A 20,133-nucleotide genomic window follows, 5' to 3' on the forward strand; every position below is an offset into this window, starting at 1 on the left:
TGAAGTAATGTTAAAAAATGAATATTATAAAAAAACATACGCACATATACACACATATATATAATATTACTCTACGGTGGTTGTATAGTTGGGGCACCTCACTTGATCTCGAGATGTCAAGAGAAAAAAAAACACAAGGGAATGAAAGATACCTTTCACTTGGTATCTTGCATGGATAATTAGTTGCCACGTGAGGAGGCATGTATGTGGTAAGTTACTAGTTTTTGCGGAGACGCAGAGCTGGTTTGTGCAGAGTTTAGGAAAGGTACATTGCCACTGGTTTTCATACAATGTTGAAAGAAGGTGCTTGCAAATTATGGGAGGTCATGGCCAGAAGCAGGCACATAATGTCGAAAGATGGCGAGAAGGAGATCAACTAGAAAGGAGATATCACCTCTACATGATTTTAAACAACCAACCATGGTAGGAGACAAGCAAAATTGGAGCTCTTGGGTTAGCAGAGATAATCCATGGAACAATTGAGGCTAGGGGGCTGATCATGATATTGAGTATTGACTTTTCAATATTTTCTCCATCTCAGACACCCTCCCATAGAGGAGCTAGTAGTTGCAAGTTCAGTTTCTTGGTCTTGCCCCCTTGGAATTCTATTTCAATCTTGAATTCTCTCGTAAGTGGTTTTCTTTATTTCACATGTTTTATAGGCTTTTGGTTTTTTTCTCCCCTATTTGGGTTCAATCGTATTGGGGGGTCTATTTATGACATAGTTTTCTCTCTTGGTCCCTTTTACCGCTATGCTTTCTTGCTCCTTCTCCGGTGTCTTCCCCTGTCTCTTTCGTTGACTTGTTGGTTTCCCCTTGCATCCTTGTTTCCTTCTCCTCTGCTATCATTCCCACCCCTGCACCCCCCCCCACCCCTTTCGTTTCATTAATTCTCCCCCCTTCCTTGTTTTATGCTTCTTAGCTCCCCTCTTTCCCTCCTCTTCTCCCTTCCCCCCTTCGATATTTCCCTTCCATGTTACTCTCCCCTTTTTCCTAGCCCCTTGTTAACCTTCTCCTCATCATGGCTACGCACATATTATTTAGGTTTCCTTGTAGAAGCAGACGGGATTGATTTGGCCCTTCCTCTCCTCCCAAATTTTTTCCTCCCTCCATTTATGGCACTCATACCCAATCAACTGCCAAGGCAACAATAGAAAGATGTAGCTATTCAGAGAGAGATCTGTGACGTGGAAGAACAATTCATGCTATCCCAGAGGTTTATTCCTGACATGCACATGAAGCAAGAAATTAGAGGATAGCTCCCATAAATTGGGAACTCAACCAATGCTAGAGTGTCCTATTACATGCATACCATTAATTTATATTGGCATATAGAAACTATAATGGGAAGAGTCCTACGAGATAGGGAAAACACACGACAAGAAATCATTATATGAATGGTAGAGCTTCTAGAGAAAGTGGACAAAATAAACAGAAAGGTCAGATTGCTAACTAAGAGTTTGACAAACATGGAGTCTTCCACATTAGACTCTGATAGAGAGACACAATTGCTTAGCCCAGAGGAAACCCCTGTAGAGTGAAGATCAACAAGGCACTACTGTGCAATCGAAGCTTAATTTCCAATAGTCTCTTTATGTTTTTAAGTTTATCTTTGTTTTTTGGTGTAACACTTTGTACAATCTTTTTGTTATTGGAATTTCAAATTAAAAACAACACAAACAATAAAAAAAATTATACTTATATTATTGCTTTGGTTTCCCAATTAGTAGTGACCATCATCAAAATATATTAATGTTTTTGATATCAATATAATTATTCTAATATTACAAAAGAGACATATATAATATTAACTTACAATTATAAATTAACTATATTAAATTTTAAAAATACAAGTGAGGTTGATAAGTACATTTTCCATCATTTTAAGTAATATTATTTGAATTAATGTTAAAAAAATAATATGTACATTAACAAAATAAAAAAGATATTATAATAGTTACAAGAATTTTTGTTTCATTTAACGAATCAAATTTCGTTAGTACAATTTTTTAGTCATTCTTTATATTAAAAAAATCAGTTTATAAATTAAAAGTCAATTCTTCTTCATACTTAATAGTTTCGAAATTAAAATAGATTTAATCTACTCAAAAATTTCACAATCAAAATTCAAATAACTAAAACTTTTAACAAATTTAAAATGATAATGGTTGTAAATTAAATTAACCTTAGTCATTTTCATAATACTTGAAAATACATCTATTTTTAGCTAATTTTACATTGAAAACATCAATTATTATTTTTGCTATCTTTGGCTTGCCACCTTAGAAATCATACCATATATAATAGAATATAGAGTATGGAAACCAAAATTAAAGCTGATTAATAATCCAAAACTTGAAAACACATAGATATAACATTGCCTCAGCATGGGGGAACTAGCAACTAGAACCAAAATAGGTAGCCTTTAGAGGTCGTAGAGTCAGAAGTAGCAAGGAAAAGAAACTAGACATATACTCTAAGAGTAAGAAATTAATAACCCAGATGGGAAAGCAAAAGAAGTAAGAAATGAAACTATGATATATATTGAACTTGAGCATCAAGAAGACAATGAGGTGTCGAGGTTGATGGGTTGTTCTTCAACCTTGAATGGAGGTGGAATTGGAGAGTTGGGCAACGATCCATCTCAAGCCTAGAAAGCCTCCCTTCCACATCCAACTTGAGATCTCTGAGCTCACCTAGTTTGTGGATGAGGTTGACCTAAGTTTGTCTCATATCCATAAGAATCTTTCCCAACAATAGCTTAATGTGCTAGTACAAGTCCATTTTATTAAGATAATGGTTTTGAAGACATTTGGAGTTGTCTGTGTTAGGAACCCAAGAGGTTATGTCAGTTATGAGATTGGATCATAAATATGATATGCCAAAGTGGGAATGCAAGTCATAAGGATGGGAACTAAAGGATGGGAACTAATATAAATACCATGCCAGCAAGCGAGACCATGCTAGCAAGCGAGCCTTGACCATATGCCCCCACTAGCCCATATGCCCCCATTTGCCCAGTAAGAGGGCGATTGGGCGAGAGGGCGATGTCCTGAATATCTTAATTATAAGACATAGGAAGGCAACATTCCATCCATGGTAGGCAACAATATCATACCATCCATGGTAGGCTGGGGAAGGAAGGTAGGCTGGGAAATGCAACAATATCATAATTAGAATACATAGGTAGGCTGGGGAAGTAAAGAACGCGACCTAGTAGCACTAGTAGGGAACAGGCCCTCCATTTACAGGCCCTCCTATTATAGGTAAGCTGGGGAAGGCAACATTAGGGGAAGGCAACTTCTTGAATATAAAGGTTAGGTAAGGTGTGGGAAAGAGTCGGAAAGAGTAGGAACGAATGGAAGGAACGACACCCCGTGCCTGAAGGTCCTGAATCGGAATGAGTGGGAAAGAGTGGGTAAGAAAGAAGGCAAGGTTAGGTAAGGTTAGGTAAGAGCAACTCGATCTACTTTAGCAAATCGATCTACAGGATGGGAACTAACTGCACCGCACATTACCGCATATGACCTTCTCCCGTATGTATCTACCGCATATTGACCTTCTCTCAATCATTTTGAAGTTGAAGTATCTTGAAAACTATTCATCCAAAGGGAGATAGATAAAAAGGAATCGTCACCAATATTATAGGGTGATATCTCTCTCGTTGAATAAATTTCCTTACCATTGAAGACATCACCATAAAAGGATCCAAAGGGATCTCCCTCTTTGTGGGATCAAGGATCATTATTGAAGAAAACTATCTTCATCAAGGAAAAGTTTTTCTATTCTTTATATCATCATCAACATCAAGGAAGAAACAAGGACAAGGATCATTCGATCAAGTAAGTATATTTATGTCCACATATGAATATGACAAAATGTCATTTTGTAGGGAAAGGAACAAATTGGTCAGGGCTTCAAACTATCTTGCATGGAAGAAAATGACATATCCGAATCTGATTGAAAATGAGGTTATGGAACATGTCAAAGGATCAATCACTAAAATAGGAAAGGAATATGCTCAAGCTCTTGAAAATTATATGAAAGGGGAATTTAGGGCTCAAAGGATTCTGATAGAATCCATCAAGGATCCCCTCATCCCATATGTATTAAAACTCGAAACTTAAAAATAAATCTATGACAAACTAATAGAGTTGTATTTCGTAAGAACCACAGGAGAAGTCATCTCATTAAGGCAAGAAATATACAAGATGAAGATGTCAAGGGAATATGTAATATCATCATACTTTATGAGGATATTTGAGATCTAGGATCAACTTCAAGATCTGGGAGAAGTCATGTCTGATTGAGAAATGATTACAGTTGTACTAAATGCACTACCGGAGGAGTGGGGTAACTTTACATCAAGTATTTATGGGAAGAAAGAAGCTACTCGATTCCAAGATCTATGTTCACTGTGAAAGATTGAATAATATATAATAAAGGCCAAATATGATGTGGGATTAGGTGAGAAAAATCAAGATTATGCTATAATAACAAGAAGAAAGGGAAAATTTGGGAAGTTTGGTTCTCAGAAAAAGAAAAGAGACATGGCTAATATTCAATGTTATGGGTGTCAAGAACATGGGCACTACAAAAGAGATTGTCCTAAGATCAAGAAGGAAAGTAACAAAATAGGAAGAGAAGAAGCCCATATCATCGAAGAAGTGAAGGAAGCTGAAATGAAGAAGTCCAAGAAAGAGGAAGTAGGAGATATCTACTATGACTAAGATAGTCTTCCTCACTTAAGTTCTTTTCAATTTCCTAATTCTTACATCGTAAGATATGGCTATTGGTATCACTCATAACTTTTCCCTAGAAGTTTTAAGAAGAAGGAAAGGACCGAGGTAACCACAAACCAACTTTTAAGCATAGGCTCTAGCCAACCTATGGCTCAGAGAGGGCTCTCTCTCTATGATTTAGCTTTGTTTGCTGGGATTTTAGGATAGTTATGAAGGTTCAAAGGCTTTTGATTCGTATTGAAGGTTGGATGGTGGAATCCTTAAAATAGATGGATAGCATGATGTCTTTGGACCATTGGGCTATGGAGTCAAAGAAGGGCAACAGAACTGGAATTAACTCACTAAAGGGAGTGTTCAAAGGGAAAGCTAGCAGAGTAAAGTGCAGTTCTTTGGGCCAGATGGGTGAAATGATCTTAACTAGGGTGAGAGAGCACTTAAGAATTCTCAGACTGGAATTAAAATGAGTAACAAAGGATAATCATGAAAAAAGGGCAATTAAGAATCATTTGCTATAGATTACAGGGAGACTACCTAAACTAAGGAGCAATCAAGAATTCCTTAACTTATATAATTAGCAGAAAACATCAAAATGCATAATAGTTAAAATAGAGTGCAATGAAGCAAATTCTGAGATATAATTCCATATTATAGCATTCAGATTTCAAACACATTAAATAATGTGGAAATATTTTTAAAGAAAGATAACAACACAAGATAAAATACTTGTCTGCACTTCGCTCTACACATGAATCATGTGAAATGTCTTGTCTTTATTCATTATTCCATCTTGATGGTCAAAACAATGATACAATGGCTTATAGTATTTTGATCAAAAAGGTCTATAGAAATGTCTAAGAATCCACCCTACATACTTTGAATGGTGAAGTATTTATACAAAAATTATTACAAAATATCTCAAAACAAACTTGAGATTTAATCTAGGAAATAAACAATATCTTCTTGTAGAAAGATAGAGAAAACTATTGAACTATTTCATGTTGTCCCTTTTATTGTGGTACTGTTGGCTTTTATGGTTGGATTTGTAGCCCTTTATGCTGGCATTCTGTTGTGGTCTTCTACACTGGAATCTTCTTTAACTTTTACTTCCTATTGATACTCTTTGACCCTGATACTCTTTAACCATGCTGGCTTGTTTTCATCTGTTTACCTGGCTGTTCTACTTTTACTGTGTAGTAACTTTTTCCTGTAAATTTCTCTCAGTAAATTAGTCATCATTTCCCACCATTCTGCATCAGTTAATTTGACATTCATCATCCACCTATATATCTCATCAGCTTTGGTATACTTGGAAAAATTGGGTTTAGTGATGAACAAGTGTTTTATCTCATGCTGGAGAAAAAACAAGTCCTCAAACGTATTATACAAAACTTTGCTTGTTGGCAGTGCTTTTATAGATGAAGTATGTTATGAAACTAGCTCAAGAAAAAGATAGAAAAGATAGATCAACGCCTTAGAATTCAGCCTCTTCGAGGGGGCAACCTCCTTTACATTACCTAAATGAACAATTCTTGGATGATTCAAATGACAGAACCTCCTTTCTATATATAGAAGTCTAAGGAGTCACAATATAACCCAACCGACCTAACAATAATAATATAAAGCCACAAAAATAACAATAGAGGGATTCTATGGGGCACAGTAATAACAATATGGGGATAATAGGGGCACAACAATATTAATAAGGGATACAACTACAATAGTAATGGGGTAATCACTAGTATTATAGGGACCCAACATGCCCCTCTCCTTCAAAAAAGTGTTGTCCTCAACGCTTGAGTAGTTCTAGATGCTTCTGTATAAAATTCTCATCCTCCCATGTGGAATCTTCTGCGGATAAGTTCTTCCACTTAATAAGATACTCCGAAATTGATCGATTTCGTAGCTGTCGAGTTCTTGTTTCTGTGACTGCTTCTGGTTCCAATATAATTTTTCCTTCCTCGTCAAGTTCTAGCAATATTGTTTGAACTAGGAGTTTTTCACTATAACCTTCTTTAAACATGAAACATGGAAAACTGGGTGCAATCGAGAAGCTGCAGGAAGCTCCAATTTTTATGCCATAGTACTAATATTTTGCAACACCTTGTACGGACCATAATACTTTGGTGATAATTTATTATGCTTCTTAGCTTTCTTGAGGGACATTTTCTTATATGGTTGTAGCCGTAGGAATACCAAATCACCTACATCAAAACTTCTTTCGCTGCGATGTTGATCTGCCTGTTGTTTCATTCTATTATGTGCCAACACGAGGTTATCCTTTAAGAGTTGGAGGACTTGTTGTTGATGTTCGATGTGATGTTCCACTGCTTGAACCTTAGAATTTTCTCTTAAATATGATGTGATGGATGGTGGCTGATATCCATAAAGTGCCATAAATGGGATCATTTTTGTTGCTGTATGGAAGGAAGTGTTATATCACCATTAAGCCAGAGGCAACCATTTGACCCATTGTGTCTGTTTATCAGATACAAAGCAACAAAGATATCCTTCCAAACATTTGTTTACTATCTCAGTTTTCCCATCAGATTGAGGATGATAAGATGAGCTATGAGCTAACTGAGTACCAAGACAAGAAAATAATTCTGTCCAAAAATTTCTAGTGCAAATGGGATCTCTGTCACTTACAATAATCTTTGGGTTTCCATGTAGCTTTTGAATTGTTTCCATAAATGCAGTAGAAACTGTACTGGCTTTAAATGGATGTGATAATGCACAAAAGTGTGCATACTTGGTAAGTCTGTCAACTACCACCATGATGACACTCTTTCCCTCAGACTTGGGTAAACCTGTGATAAAATCCATTGAAACCTCCTCCCAATGTTGGCTTGGAATGGATAAAGGTTGTAATAGACCCGGTGTCTTAATTGTTTCAACTTTATTTTGTTGGCAAACCAAACATTCCGCCATAAACTTTTGAATATCTTATTTAAGGCCATCCCAAAAAAATTCCTTCTTAACCCTGTGGTAATTTTTTAAAAATCCTGAGTGCCCTCCTAAGGGAGAAGTGTGCAATTCCATAAGAATATTTTGTTTTAGCTAAGAATTCTTACAGAGGTATAAGCAATCTTTGTACCATAACGAATCATTTTTCCAGCTAAATGTATCAGATGTACTAGAATCTTGTTGTAACTTTCGAATAAGTGCCCACACTTCTTCTTCATTCTTCCATTCCTCCCTTGCTTCGTTTATCCAATCTGATTGAATAATAGAAATGGCGCACAACAATGCTTCCACATCCTCATCCTTTCTTGAGAGTGCATCTACCACCACATTTTTCTTCCCTTTTTTGTAGATGATTTCAAAGTCATAACCCAACATCTTTGTGACCCACTTTTGTTGCTCTTCAGAGGATAGTCTTTGTTCTAAAAAGTATTTAAGGCTATCATGATCCGTTTTTACCTTGAAGTGTCTTCCCATTAGGTAGGGTCACCATTTCTTAAGTGCATGGAGTATTGCCAACATTTCCTTCTCATAAATAGCTTTGTGTAAAAACTTTCCCCTGATTGGATGACTTTTAAAAGCAATGGGTCTTTCATCTTGCATTAAAACAGCACCAATTCCATTTCCTGAAGCATCACATTCCACAATAAAGGTTTTTGTGAAGTCCAGTGTAGCTAAGACCGGTGCTTGGCACATTGCCTCTTTAAGATGTTCAAAGGCCTTTGTTGCTTCTGGAGTTCATGAAAATGCATCTTTCTTCAATAATGTTGTTAGAGGTGTTGATATTCTCCCATAATTCTTAACAAACTTGTGATAATACCCTGTCAACCCGAGAAATCCTTGCAGATGCTTTATGGATGTGGGGATTTTCCATTTCTTAATAGGTTTAATTTTTCTAGGGTCTACCTTAACTCCTTCATGAGATACAATATGACCCATATATTCCACCTCTTGTACTCCAAAGAAACATTTGGATCTTTTTGCATATAATTATTTCTCCTCCAATAGTTGTAGCACCCTATCAACATGTTCAACATGATCCTTCCAAGACTTGCTGTAGATTAGTATATCATCAAAAAATACTAACACAAATTTTCTAAGGAATGGTTTGAAAATGGAATTCATCAAACCTTGAAATGTTGAAGGTGCAATGGTAAGGCCAAAAGGCATGACCAAAAATTCATAATGACCCTCATGAGTTCTAAATGTTGTTTCAGAATGTCTTCAATCTTCATTCTGATTTGATGATATCCTGAATGAAGATCCAACTTGGTGAAGTAAATTGATCCATGCAATTCATCCAGTAATTCATCAATGACCGGAATGGGAAACTTATCTTTAATAGTGAGCTTTTTGAGCTCCCTATAATCCGGACACATGCACCATGATCCATCCTTCTTGTGCACCAATACTACTGGAGCAGAGAAAGAACTTTGATTCGGTTGAATTATACCAGCCTCTAGCATTTCTGCAACCATACGTTCAATTTCACTCTTTTGGGCATAGGGATATCTGTACGGCCTGAAGTTTGGAGGAACACTGCATGGAATCAGATGAATAGCATGATCATGATCACGAATAGGTGGGAGACCTTTGGGAGTCTCAAATACCCTGGAATGATTGTCTAAGATTTTTTGGAGATTTGGAGAAATAGATGATTCCAATGTGGAAACATCTAGTGAACATAATTGTGCAATTACACCTCTTTGTTCCTTTTTTAGAAGCTTTGTCATACCGTTAGAGCTAATTATCTTTCCCGGTTTCCCTACAATACCCCTTAATTCAACTTCCTTTCCTTCCACAAAAAATTTCATGAAAATTTCTTGAAAATTAAAAGCTATTATACCCAAGGATTGTAGCCATTGTACTCCTAGTACAACATCAGCACCTCCAATTGGAATGGAAAGCATTGGGCTAGTCAATACATATTCTCCCATGGATAGCTTGATATTATGGCACTTTCCAGAGCAATTTATTGTTCCTCCATTTGTAACCATCACTTGACACTCTGGTGCTGGATATAAGAAGCAATTCAATTCTTTTGCTACCTTACAATGAATAAAATTGTGGGCACTTCCTGAATCAATCAACATTATTACCTTTTTCTTCTTGATTTGTTATTCTATCTTGATGGTTTGAGGAGTGGTAATTCCCGCCAATGCATTACAAGATATGGTCGGATTCATTTCTTCTTTATATAGGCTTTGTTCCTGGAGTATATCCTCTTCTTTTGACCTTTCTTGCTCCTCTTCTTCTTCCTCTTCACAATATATGTAGAATAATTTCTTCTCAACACACTTATGACCTTTAGTGTATTTTCTATCACAACTGTAACAAAGCCCTTTTGCTCTTTTTTCTTCCAATTGTTGTGGTGTCAACCTTATAGGTTGTGGAAGACTAGGGGAAACAACACTTCCATCTTTATAGTTGTGAGTGGTATGCTTCCTGGTTGCCATAATTTTGCTTTCCATTTTTCTTGCTAACCTGAATGCCTTCTCTAATGAATCGGGTTCCCAAAGGCGAACATCATGTTGGATATTATCCTTTAAAGTCCCTATGAACACATCAATCCTATGCTTCTCTGGAATATTTTTTATCCTTATGTTCAATTTTTGGAACTCCTCAATGTGCTCCATTATTGAACCCTTTTGTTTGAGACTTATCAATTGTCTAAAAAAAGTGTTGCTTTTTGTATCCTCATAATGTGCTGTCAATTCTTACGTAAAAATTTCCCAAGTGATAATTTGTTTACGAGAGCAAAGCCATTGATACCATACAAATTGATTTGGTTCCAAATATAAAGTTGCAATATGTACCTTTTGTGTGTTTTGCACATTATTGAGATCGAAAAATTGCTCCATCTGTAATATCCATGTTGCGAGATCCTTGCCATCAAACTTCCTCATATCGATTTTTGGAATATGGTGGGTCTTCGATCCCACATTAGAGTCTATGAAATCATGATTAACATTTCTTTTGTTCGCATCATGAGTTTCCTTTACTACCTTTTCACCATTAGTAAGTATTTCTTGTAGAAAATTTGTCAAATCTGTCTTCAAATCTGCCATGTCTCTCTTCAAATCTGTCTTCAAATCTATCTTCAAATCATCCATCTTAGCTTCCATGCCCTTTATCTTAGCTTCTATTAGCTTTTGTGAGAGTGACATTTGTTGCACTTGGTCTTGTAATTTTGATATATCATGTAGCATTTCTTCCTCTTCTTCATGAGTCATGCTAGAGCTTTCAGGTTGCTTACTAGGTGTTTGCATTTTTTTTCCTCAGGGCATCGATTACTGATAATAATCTCTACTATGCCCTTTGAATTCCTTCAAAATAAATTTTCAAACCAAGCTTAAGAAAAAATTTAAAAAAATCTACACACATTTTTTCACTTTGTAGGAGCTTGATATTGCTTCTGATGTATCTATGTACTTTTAGACCATCCAGCTCTGAAATTGCGACCTATAGTAGCCCTCTTTGTCCTCTTTCCAATGCCACTAGTGTGATCCAAATTGGATTCTCCAAGGAAGAGTTATGCGAAATCTCCTACAGTGACCTGATTATAGACTAGTTCAGTAGAGTGAACTTGTACGACGTGCCACGAGTCACTGTTTCAACCTTTGGCTTTGAAAAATATATACAAGAAACTATAGTCTGTCCTCTTTCTATACCTTCTTATGAAATTTCAATCCGATGCTCAGAGAGAAATTTATGATGATTTTCCCTAGGTCACCTGTTTGGAATGTAATTTAGGAGTCTGAAAAATACCAACTTCCTCAGATCATATCTCCGCAAATATAGCGCGAAAAGCTCTGAAATTCGGACTCTAGATTCACTACGATTTCTTCTCAAATGGGTTGTTTTTTTAGCTTTTGAAACATCGCAGAAAAAAAGTTATAGCAAAAATGCCACGATGACTTGTTTGGAGCAGCGAAACCCTAGAATCCAAAGCTCTGATACCAAATGTTATGAAACTAGCTCAAGAAAAAGATAGAAAAGATAGATCAACGCCTTAGAATTCAGCCTCTTCAAGGGGGAAACCTCCTTTACATTACATAAATGAATAATTCTTGGATGATTCAAATGACAAAACCTCCTTTCTATATATAGGAGTCTAAGGAGTCACAATATAACCCAGTCGACCTAACAATAATAATATAAAGCCACAAAAATAACAATATAGGGATTCTATGGGGCACAGTAATAACAGTATGGGGACAATAGGGGCACAACAATATTAATAAGGGATACAACTATAATAGTAATGGGGTAATCACTAGTATTATAGGGACCCAACAAAGTGCTATCTTGTTCTTTAGCCAACTGCCTAAGTCTATTATCATAGTCAAGATGTGTCATAAGTTTTTCATTAATGACCAATGGACTGGGTAATCCTTTCTCCCTCAAAATTTGGAATTTGGCCATGAATCTATCAACGACCACTTGCATGTTGTGGCACTTTTCTTCTAAGTTCGGCATCAGGTTTCTCTTGGAAAGGACCTTCCTTATTTCCAAAATGGTTTCAATCCTGTCTTCTATATTTAGCTCCTGAAGCTCATATCTATTTTTGCTGTTAATGAAGTGGATGAGTCTATTGGCATCCTCAGGCATGTCACCCAATTCTTCCTTGAATTTCTGAATAGCTATTGTAGCTATCTTTATTAGTTCTGTTTACTCAAAAATAACTTGAATATATGGCCAAATATACTTGACGGAGTCAATGATATTGGCCCATAATAGTTGCTTGGCTTGCCCAAGGTGTTTCCCCAATGTTAGGTCTTTCTCCATAGCTTTGACTCTTTCACTCATTCTGTTGGCCTCTTGTGCATATTCCTTTCGCATAATTTGGGCAAGTTTGTAGTCAGTTTCTAAACTTGCCACCTTTTCCTTTAGTCTGTTCATTTTTGTAGCCTAAATTGACATCTCTTCCATGGCCCTAACCAATTCTGTTGCCTTTTCTCCTAATGTACCTGCTATGTTAGACTCTGCTGTAACTGGCAATGCTATGGTAGGTGGAGCTATAGGTGCTAGTGAAGCTGCCAATGTAGAAGGGATTGCTGTAGATACTGTAGAGATGACGTTTGCAGAAATTGATGCAATGTCAGTTTGTTTCATTTGGATTAAATTATCCAATTCTTTCTCTGTTTCCTTTAGTTGATCATTGAGTTGGAGGACCAAGTCCATTAACTCATGTTTTTTTTGGGTCTCCAAAAGTTCCAGCATTTGAGGATGTTGCAGCTAGAGAATTTTCAATTGCTTCCCAAGTGCAACAATATCATCGTTTTTCTTCTTTATGAGATGCTTTGTAGATTTAATATCCTTGGGATCGTGTCCCAATTCAATAATTAAGTCTTCCAAAGACTTAATCCTAGTATCCTTGGCCTGTGAGGAGGCCTTTTCCAACTGAAACTGTGATGAGATATTATTCAATGAACTTTGTAAATTATGGGCAGCTATGGCTTTACCTGTAAGGGTGGAGTATATCATCTCTCTAGCCTGTTTGTGCAGTTCTATCTGGTCTATGGGATGAATATCCCTTGCCAATAGTTCGAAGTCAACCCTCTTGAAATCTAAAGATGTCTTGGGTTGCTGTGCTGTAGGTTTGATAAAGGACATTTGTAGTTTTCCTTCCTTGATGTCAAAAGCTGACATCAACCTTGTTTGATTTGGGGGAGTGAGTTTCAGATATTGTGCATAAGTTTGAGCTTTAAGTTTCTCATTCCTCATTTTGATTTCTTTATACCTGTCCTTTATGTCTTGTTCTTTGTCAGCAGGCCAACAAAAGGAAGACACTTCCACACTAAGCTGCCTTTCCAACATCTGAGTCTGTGATGTGGAAGGCTCTTGTATGTCTTTATATGGAGTTGTGGGCCTGCTTCTATTTACCTCTGTGTTGGTTACCTGTGCTGATCCTTCTGTATATTCTTGTTCAAAGGCAGGATTGAGCCCCTGCCTCTTGTTGTGACTTGTTTCCTGCTGCAGATTAGAGGTTTCCTATCCTGAAGTGGAATCTCCCTCTCTATTTCTTTTTGGATTTTTCTCCTCATTATGAGGAGTCAACATGACTGGAGGGGTGCTCATGGCTCTTTATTACTCTTCTGGTACTTGCAGAAAAGAGCTCTCATCAAGCTTATTTTCCAAATCAATCAGAGCATTTTCTACATCTACCCTTGTGTTGTCTCTATCTACTAAGGTATTTTCCACCCAATCTGTCTAGTTGGCATATGCCTCTATCTCTGGTATGGGGTGGTGGATAAAAGGTCCTAGCTTGACCTTTTTCCTTTTCATGGTAATTAATTCTAAAGGGTCATATCTCCATACAAAACTCCTTTGGAATTTCATGCCTTGTAGGATCAGGTCTGCCTCTTTCCCTGCCTCTCTGGAATTGCATATGAAGGGACCTAACTGGTCTTTGATTTTGAAATAGCCCTTCTTATTGGTAGTGACAAAGTTGACTTCATATGCATTGATGATCTGTCTGTAATATTCTAAGGCAAACAACCTCATAGGGAGGTATCTTGGCAACTTATATGGTGCAAGAAGGCAACCATATATTCTGATTTTTGTGTGGTTTTTGTAAAGGTACCAATCTCCCACTTTGGTTTGTTTGGAAAGTTGGAGGGCTCTTTTTATCTCTGGACTTATCCTAGGTGGAGGATTTCTAGTGAGCATAGTCATGATTGGATACACAGAAGAATTTATGATGTCTGAGTATGTATATCTTGATCTAAACTCATAGAAAAGTGGGGTCCAAAAAATGACAGATCTGGGCTGGCCCCTGGTGTCAAGCTTCTGGAGAGTAAAAGGAAACATATTCGAATGTTAGTACAAAAAAGGATGGCACAATATAGAGGAGTATTTGAATACTCTCTCATTGCCCATTCTTGTGAACAGCTCATGCATTCTATCAGTTATGAATTTGGCAAAGTCATATGTGTTTGCAGGAGGCTGCCCTGGGGTATAAATGGACATGAAGGAAAGAATAATTTCATCAATGTATTCGCTTGTAGTGAAACCCAAAACACATGATATCATGGTTACAATGTACTGGCCCCATTTAGAAAAAATAGCTAATACATATGGAGGGGGGTCCTTAGGGATGTGTTTTTCCTCTATAATTAAGGTTTGGAACAACTGGGCCAATCTTGATGGGCTTAGCTTGGGATACTGGTCCAACATGTCTCTAATTGAGAGTGGGGTTAGATATCGCCCTGGTTGGAACTGCAACATTCATTAATGGACTCAACTGTGATGGTTAATAGAACCTTTTGGTCATGAGACATTATGGCTTTATGGCTGGGGACGTAGCATGCATAACACATATGAATAACTTTTGGAAAGATATGAACTTGGGGGAACTGGTATCTGGGTAAATTGGACTCCTAGAGGCCAATATCATCTGTATGGTTTAGATGTCTATCTTTGCTTAAGCAATGAATTTTGAGTAGGAGCTCTATTGAAGTTGTATCTTTGATTCAGAAATCCCTGTTAGCCAGGGGAAGGTGTGGAGTGGTAATGGGTCTAATGTCCATGGTGATAGGGGGAGCCATAATTCAGTTCTTGTGGATTTAAATTAGGCTCTAAGCGTTTTATCAATGGTTTTGGTATTTTCAGAGGGTTTAGGCAAGAAACTCTTAAATTGGCAGTATTCTTAATCAATTTTTAAATTAAAACACTGCACAGGCTAAAGGTTTTGAAATTTGATGGGGTAAGAGGTAATTCGTGGTGAAATACCTAGAATTGGGCGAATTGGCTTTAAAAATGATGGTTCACGGCAGCTGCAGTGGTGGCACAATCTTGGTACGGACTGAGAGGTCAGTTGGGTTGTCTGCAGCATCTCCTGGAGCAGACTTGGAAGTCTGTTGGTAAATTTGGCATTTGTAGGGATTGCAATGGTTCACATAGTTTACAAAGAGAATGCATGGAAAAAGGGTGGAGGAGGGCTTCATGGCCTTTTATGGAGAAAATTATTAGTTTTGGCGGGTTCACTTTTGGATGAACAGTTGACGGTTTTTTGGTTAATCGGGAAGGTGATTTTGGATGGCCATGACACCGCTTTTGTGGTGCGAACAGTTTTTGGGAGGGGTCGCCTGATGTATCTTAGAGCGTGACATGTAGCAAATGGGTGTCGGGGAAACCACTTTATCAGGTGGTAATCGTTTAGCCATCGGGCGTGGCCGATATGGCTGTGCATTGTTGGATGAGGGGGGGCAATGATCAAATGATAGTCAGGTGGAAGAGCTGTGCAGGGGGAATGAATGGGAGTTGACGGGGGGCCCAGGGGTTTAATCACATTGGTTTGGGATTAGTTTAGGGATAAATCATAGGTTTAAAATGATCGGGCCGAGCTTAATGAGGGATTAGGGAGTCAGGTGAGGTTAAAAATGTGATTAACTTAAGTTTACCAGCATTAGGTAAACTAAGTAAGGTTATATCTGGGTATGGGTAATTTCTATTAGTTTTTATTAAAACCAAAGGTTGGGGTATTTTATATAGGGGTTTAATTATTATATGGGAAAAGGGCTTATAACGTGATTTCTATAATAATGTTAGTGATTAATGTGAAAATGCGATGGCGGAGTGGACTTTTTCTAAGTAAAAAGGTGGAATGTCACGCTTGCGCGCTTTTCATACCTTCAATACCTAGGATAAAGTGTTTTTTGTGGGTTTTTGAGTGAAAAGGGATTTTCATGTGGGTTTCCACTTTTCCTAGGTAAATGGTGTCAACCATAGGAAAGTGGGGTTTTATTAGGGAAATGAGGGGAAATGAAGGGAGATGAATTTTATGAAGGGGATTCTAACACTTGCATCCATAAGTCATTAAGCTGAGGTCTGGTCCCTCCAGAAGTTAGAGAAATGCTCTGAGCCTCTTTGACTTAAAGGATTTTAAGTACTTAGAGCATATTGTGGGAAATTAGTAAGTAAAGGGGTGACATGAATGAGGGGATGTTAAATAAACCAAGCTGTGAATCATTGTCTTTGATTTGTTTACTGCTTATGCACATTTGAAAGATGCATTTAAACATGACATAAGTGATTTTGTGTAATCACTTGATATTTCTACAACCTTTCTACTACTTACCCATTTACTCATCCTACCATTTTTTCTTCATTTTATTTGGGTGTATTTAGGTTAGCAAACCCTTATCAAATCCATTTTACAAAGAAAACTATCTAATTCTGACCTTATATCATCCAAGGGATGAGATTAAACTGATGAGCTCCTTTTATTTACTCTACCTATCTAATGATCTACCAAGATTAAGCTGTTTGGTCAGAATTTATTCTCTAACTATAAACATAAAATTCAAAGCATGGTATAATCAAGATTAAATAGTTTTATTACTAGGGATTGTGGCATGAATAACAAGCTACACACAATCATTATTATGCATAAAAGTAAATAGTAGTGGCATTTTGACTTGCACACTTTCATGGTCTCTTTTGTTCTTTGGGGTTCATATATTTTCATTTTTTTGGGCCTTTTCTTACTCTTTTGTCCTTTGATTTTTCTTTTAGGACATACCCTCTTTACATTTTTTAATTTTTTAATATGGAAAACATTTGCAGAAAGAAAAGGTATGTACAATATTATAAGGCTTAACCTTAGTCATTCAAAATTATGACTCCTATTGGTATAGGAACCTAACAGTGGCTCCACTTGGGGATGGCATTTTCTAGTGAAATGTCAAGAACTTTCAAGATCAGTGGCCTTTGAACTGTTGTTGATGTTACCTTGCAAAGTGTTCCTCTATGCATCTGCATTATTGATACTTATGACAGTAGATATTTCAAAGCTTAGGGCCTTCTCTTCAGGCTTCAACTTTGAAAATCACCATCCAATCCAAACTAAACTTTTGAAAACGGAATATGTACAAATGGGAAATGACAATTAGTAACTAGGTTCAAAGTAATGTTTTAGCATTTGTCCATTCAATGTCCCACCTTCTGCTTCTGTACCATCAAGTTCTCTCAGGAAGAAAGCATTATTTCCTCTATAAGCATAGATGACATAGGGACCTTTCCATAGGAAATCAAATTTCCCATGTTTACCTCTGTCTTCCGTCGTTGAATCCCACTTGAGCACCTTGTCACTAAGGTAGAAATCTTTAGCCTTGGTTCTTTTATCAAAAATATTTTTAACCCTTTCTTGCACAACTTGAGACCTGATGTAGACCTCTTCTCTGGTTTGTTGAAGATGAATAGTTTGATTGATTCTTATTTGGATACTATTAGGTTCAACCTGCAATTCTTGAAGCATCTTCATTACTGGTACTCCTAAAGAGGACGGAAAGACAACTTCCATCCCATAAACTAGTTGATAGGGAGAAGTACCAATTGATTTCTTAGTAGTCAATTTGTCTGCCAACAAGGCATTGACTGGCTTCTTATTCCAAGTTTTCTTATTGTCCTCTAGTAACTTCTTGATGATGTTTACCAGGCTTTTGTTTGAGGATTTTTCCAGTCCATTTCCTTGAGGATAATACGCTGTATAATGGCCCAGGATGATGATACTTATTGCAGAAATATATCATTATTTTGGATTTAAAGGCTGCTGCATTATCAGTAATGAGCTTAGTTGGACATACAAATCTTGATAGAATATTGGTTTCAAGGAAGGTTATGGTAATAGCGTCTGTGGCTTGCCTTGAAGGTATGGCCTTTATCCATTTTGTGAAATAGTCTTTGGCTGTGAGTATCCATTTGTGCTGGGCAAAGGAGGGTGAGTGAATTTCACCAATGAAGTCTAAACCCCATTGTTGAAAAGGTATTTCAGCAGAGATTGGCTTGAGGGGTAAAGGTAAAAGCTTTTTCTTTCCCTAAAAAATTTGACATTTGTGACAGGAGGTCACATATTTCTTGACATCAGAAAACAAGGTAGGCTAATAAAAACCAACTCTAAGGATTTTATCTGCAGTGGTCTTCTAGTAAAGGTGTCCTCCATAGTCACCTGCATGAAACTCTTGTAAAACTCTGTCAGATTCATCTTTTAATAAGCAATTAAGAAGAATACCTTCATGATCTCTCCAAAACAAAGCATTGTCTAGTATACAAAATTTCAAGGATTTCATCTTTAAAAACCTACTTTTAGTCCTAGATAATTCAGGAGGAGCTTGTAAGTTCTGTAAAACATAAATAATATCAGCATACCAAGGTGATTCAATAAAGGCCTGGTTGATTAGTGGAGTCGCCATCTCCTCTCCATCATCTATTGCTGCAATAAAGTTTATATCCAAGGCCTGACAGTTCAATTCAGCCATGAGCTTGGCTAAACCTTGGCCCTTGATTAACTTAGTAGGTTTGATTTCTATATCATACTCTAAAATAGTAGCAATCCACTTTCCCCTCTTTCCATCAGGACCATCCTGAGTTAGGATGTCTTTGACCACTGAATTTGGAACGTAGGCTACTATATGAGAATATAAGATGTATACCCTGAAGTCCTTAATGGATTTGACTAAAGCCAATGCTTGTTTTTCCATTATATTGTACTTTAAGGGGGCATCTCTTAGGGCTTTGCTAAAGAAAGCAATAGTTGTTCATAGCCCTGGTCATTTTTCTACAATAGAACTGCAACTATTGTGCGCTCAAAAGCAAAGGAAAACAAGATGAAATCTCTGTCAAATTTAGGACTAATTAACATAGTGGTTTTAGTTAAGGCTAGTTTAATGTCTTCAAAGGATTTTTAGCCTCAACAGTCCATTTTATGGTCGAATCTTTTTTCAGCATATTGTTAAGTGATCTAATTAATTCTAATAGATTAGATATAAATCTTCTAAGAAAGTTATTTTTTCCTAAAAAGTCTTGTAACTCTCTAATGTTCCTTAGGTGTTGTATTTGCAAGATGGCTTTTATTCTCATAGGGTCTATTCTTATGCCATCTTTTGAGATTATTTGACCTAACAACTTTCCTTCCTCTAACCCAAATAAAGACTTATTGGGGTTTAAGGAGATTCCAAATTTCCTGCATTTAATAAAAACTTGTCTTAGATGATCCAAATGTTGATTGTCAGATTTTGAAAAAACAGTAATATCATCTAGATATATCACAAGGAAATCATGAATTCCTTTTGCAAAGGCTATATCCATAGCCCTCTGGAAAGTGGCTCCTACATTCATTAGCCCAAAAGGAATTTTCACATACATAAACGTGCCCCAAGGAGTAGTAAAGGCAATTTTGGGTTGGTCATCTGGATGAACCAAGATTTGATTGTAACCAGAAAACCCATCCAACAATGAGACTCTGGTTGATCCAACTACCCTTTGTAAAATATGATCCATTTTTGGGAGAGGGTAATTGTCTTTTAGTGACGCTTTGTTGAGGTTTCTGAGATCCACACAGAGTTTGATCTCACTAGTTTTCTTCGTAGTTGGCACCAAGTTTGAGACCCAATCAGAAAACTTGAATGGTGCAATTATTTTGGCATCAT

This window comes from Pinus tabuliformis, chromosome 2_2 (genome assembly GCF_031772625.1).
Source record: "Pinus tabuliformis cultivar Carrire ecotype Pingquan chromosome 2_2, CPIR1, whole genome shotgun sequence".
NCBI lineage: Eukaryota > Viridiplantae > Streptophyta > Pinopsida > Pinales > Pinaceae > Pinus > Pinus tabuliformis.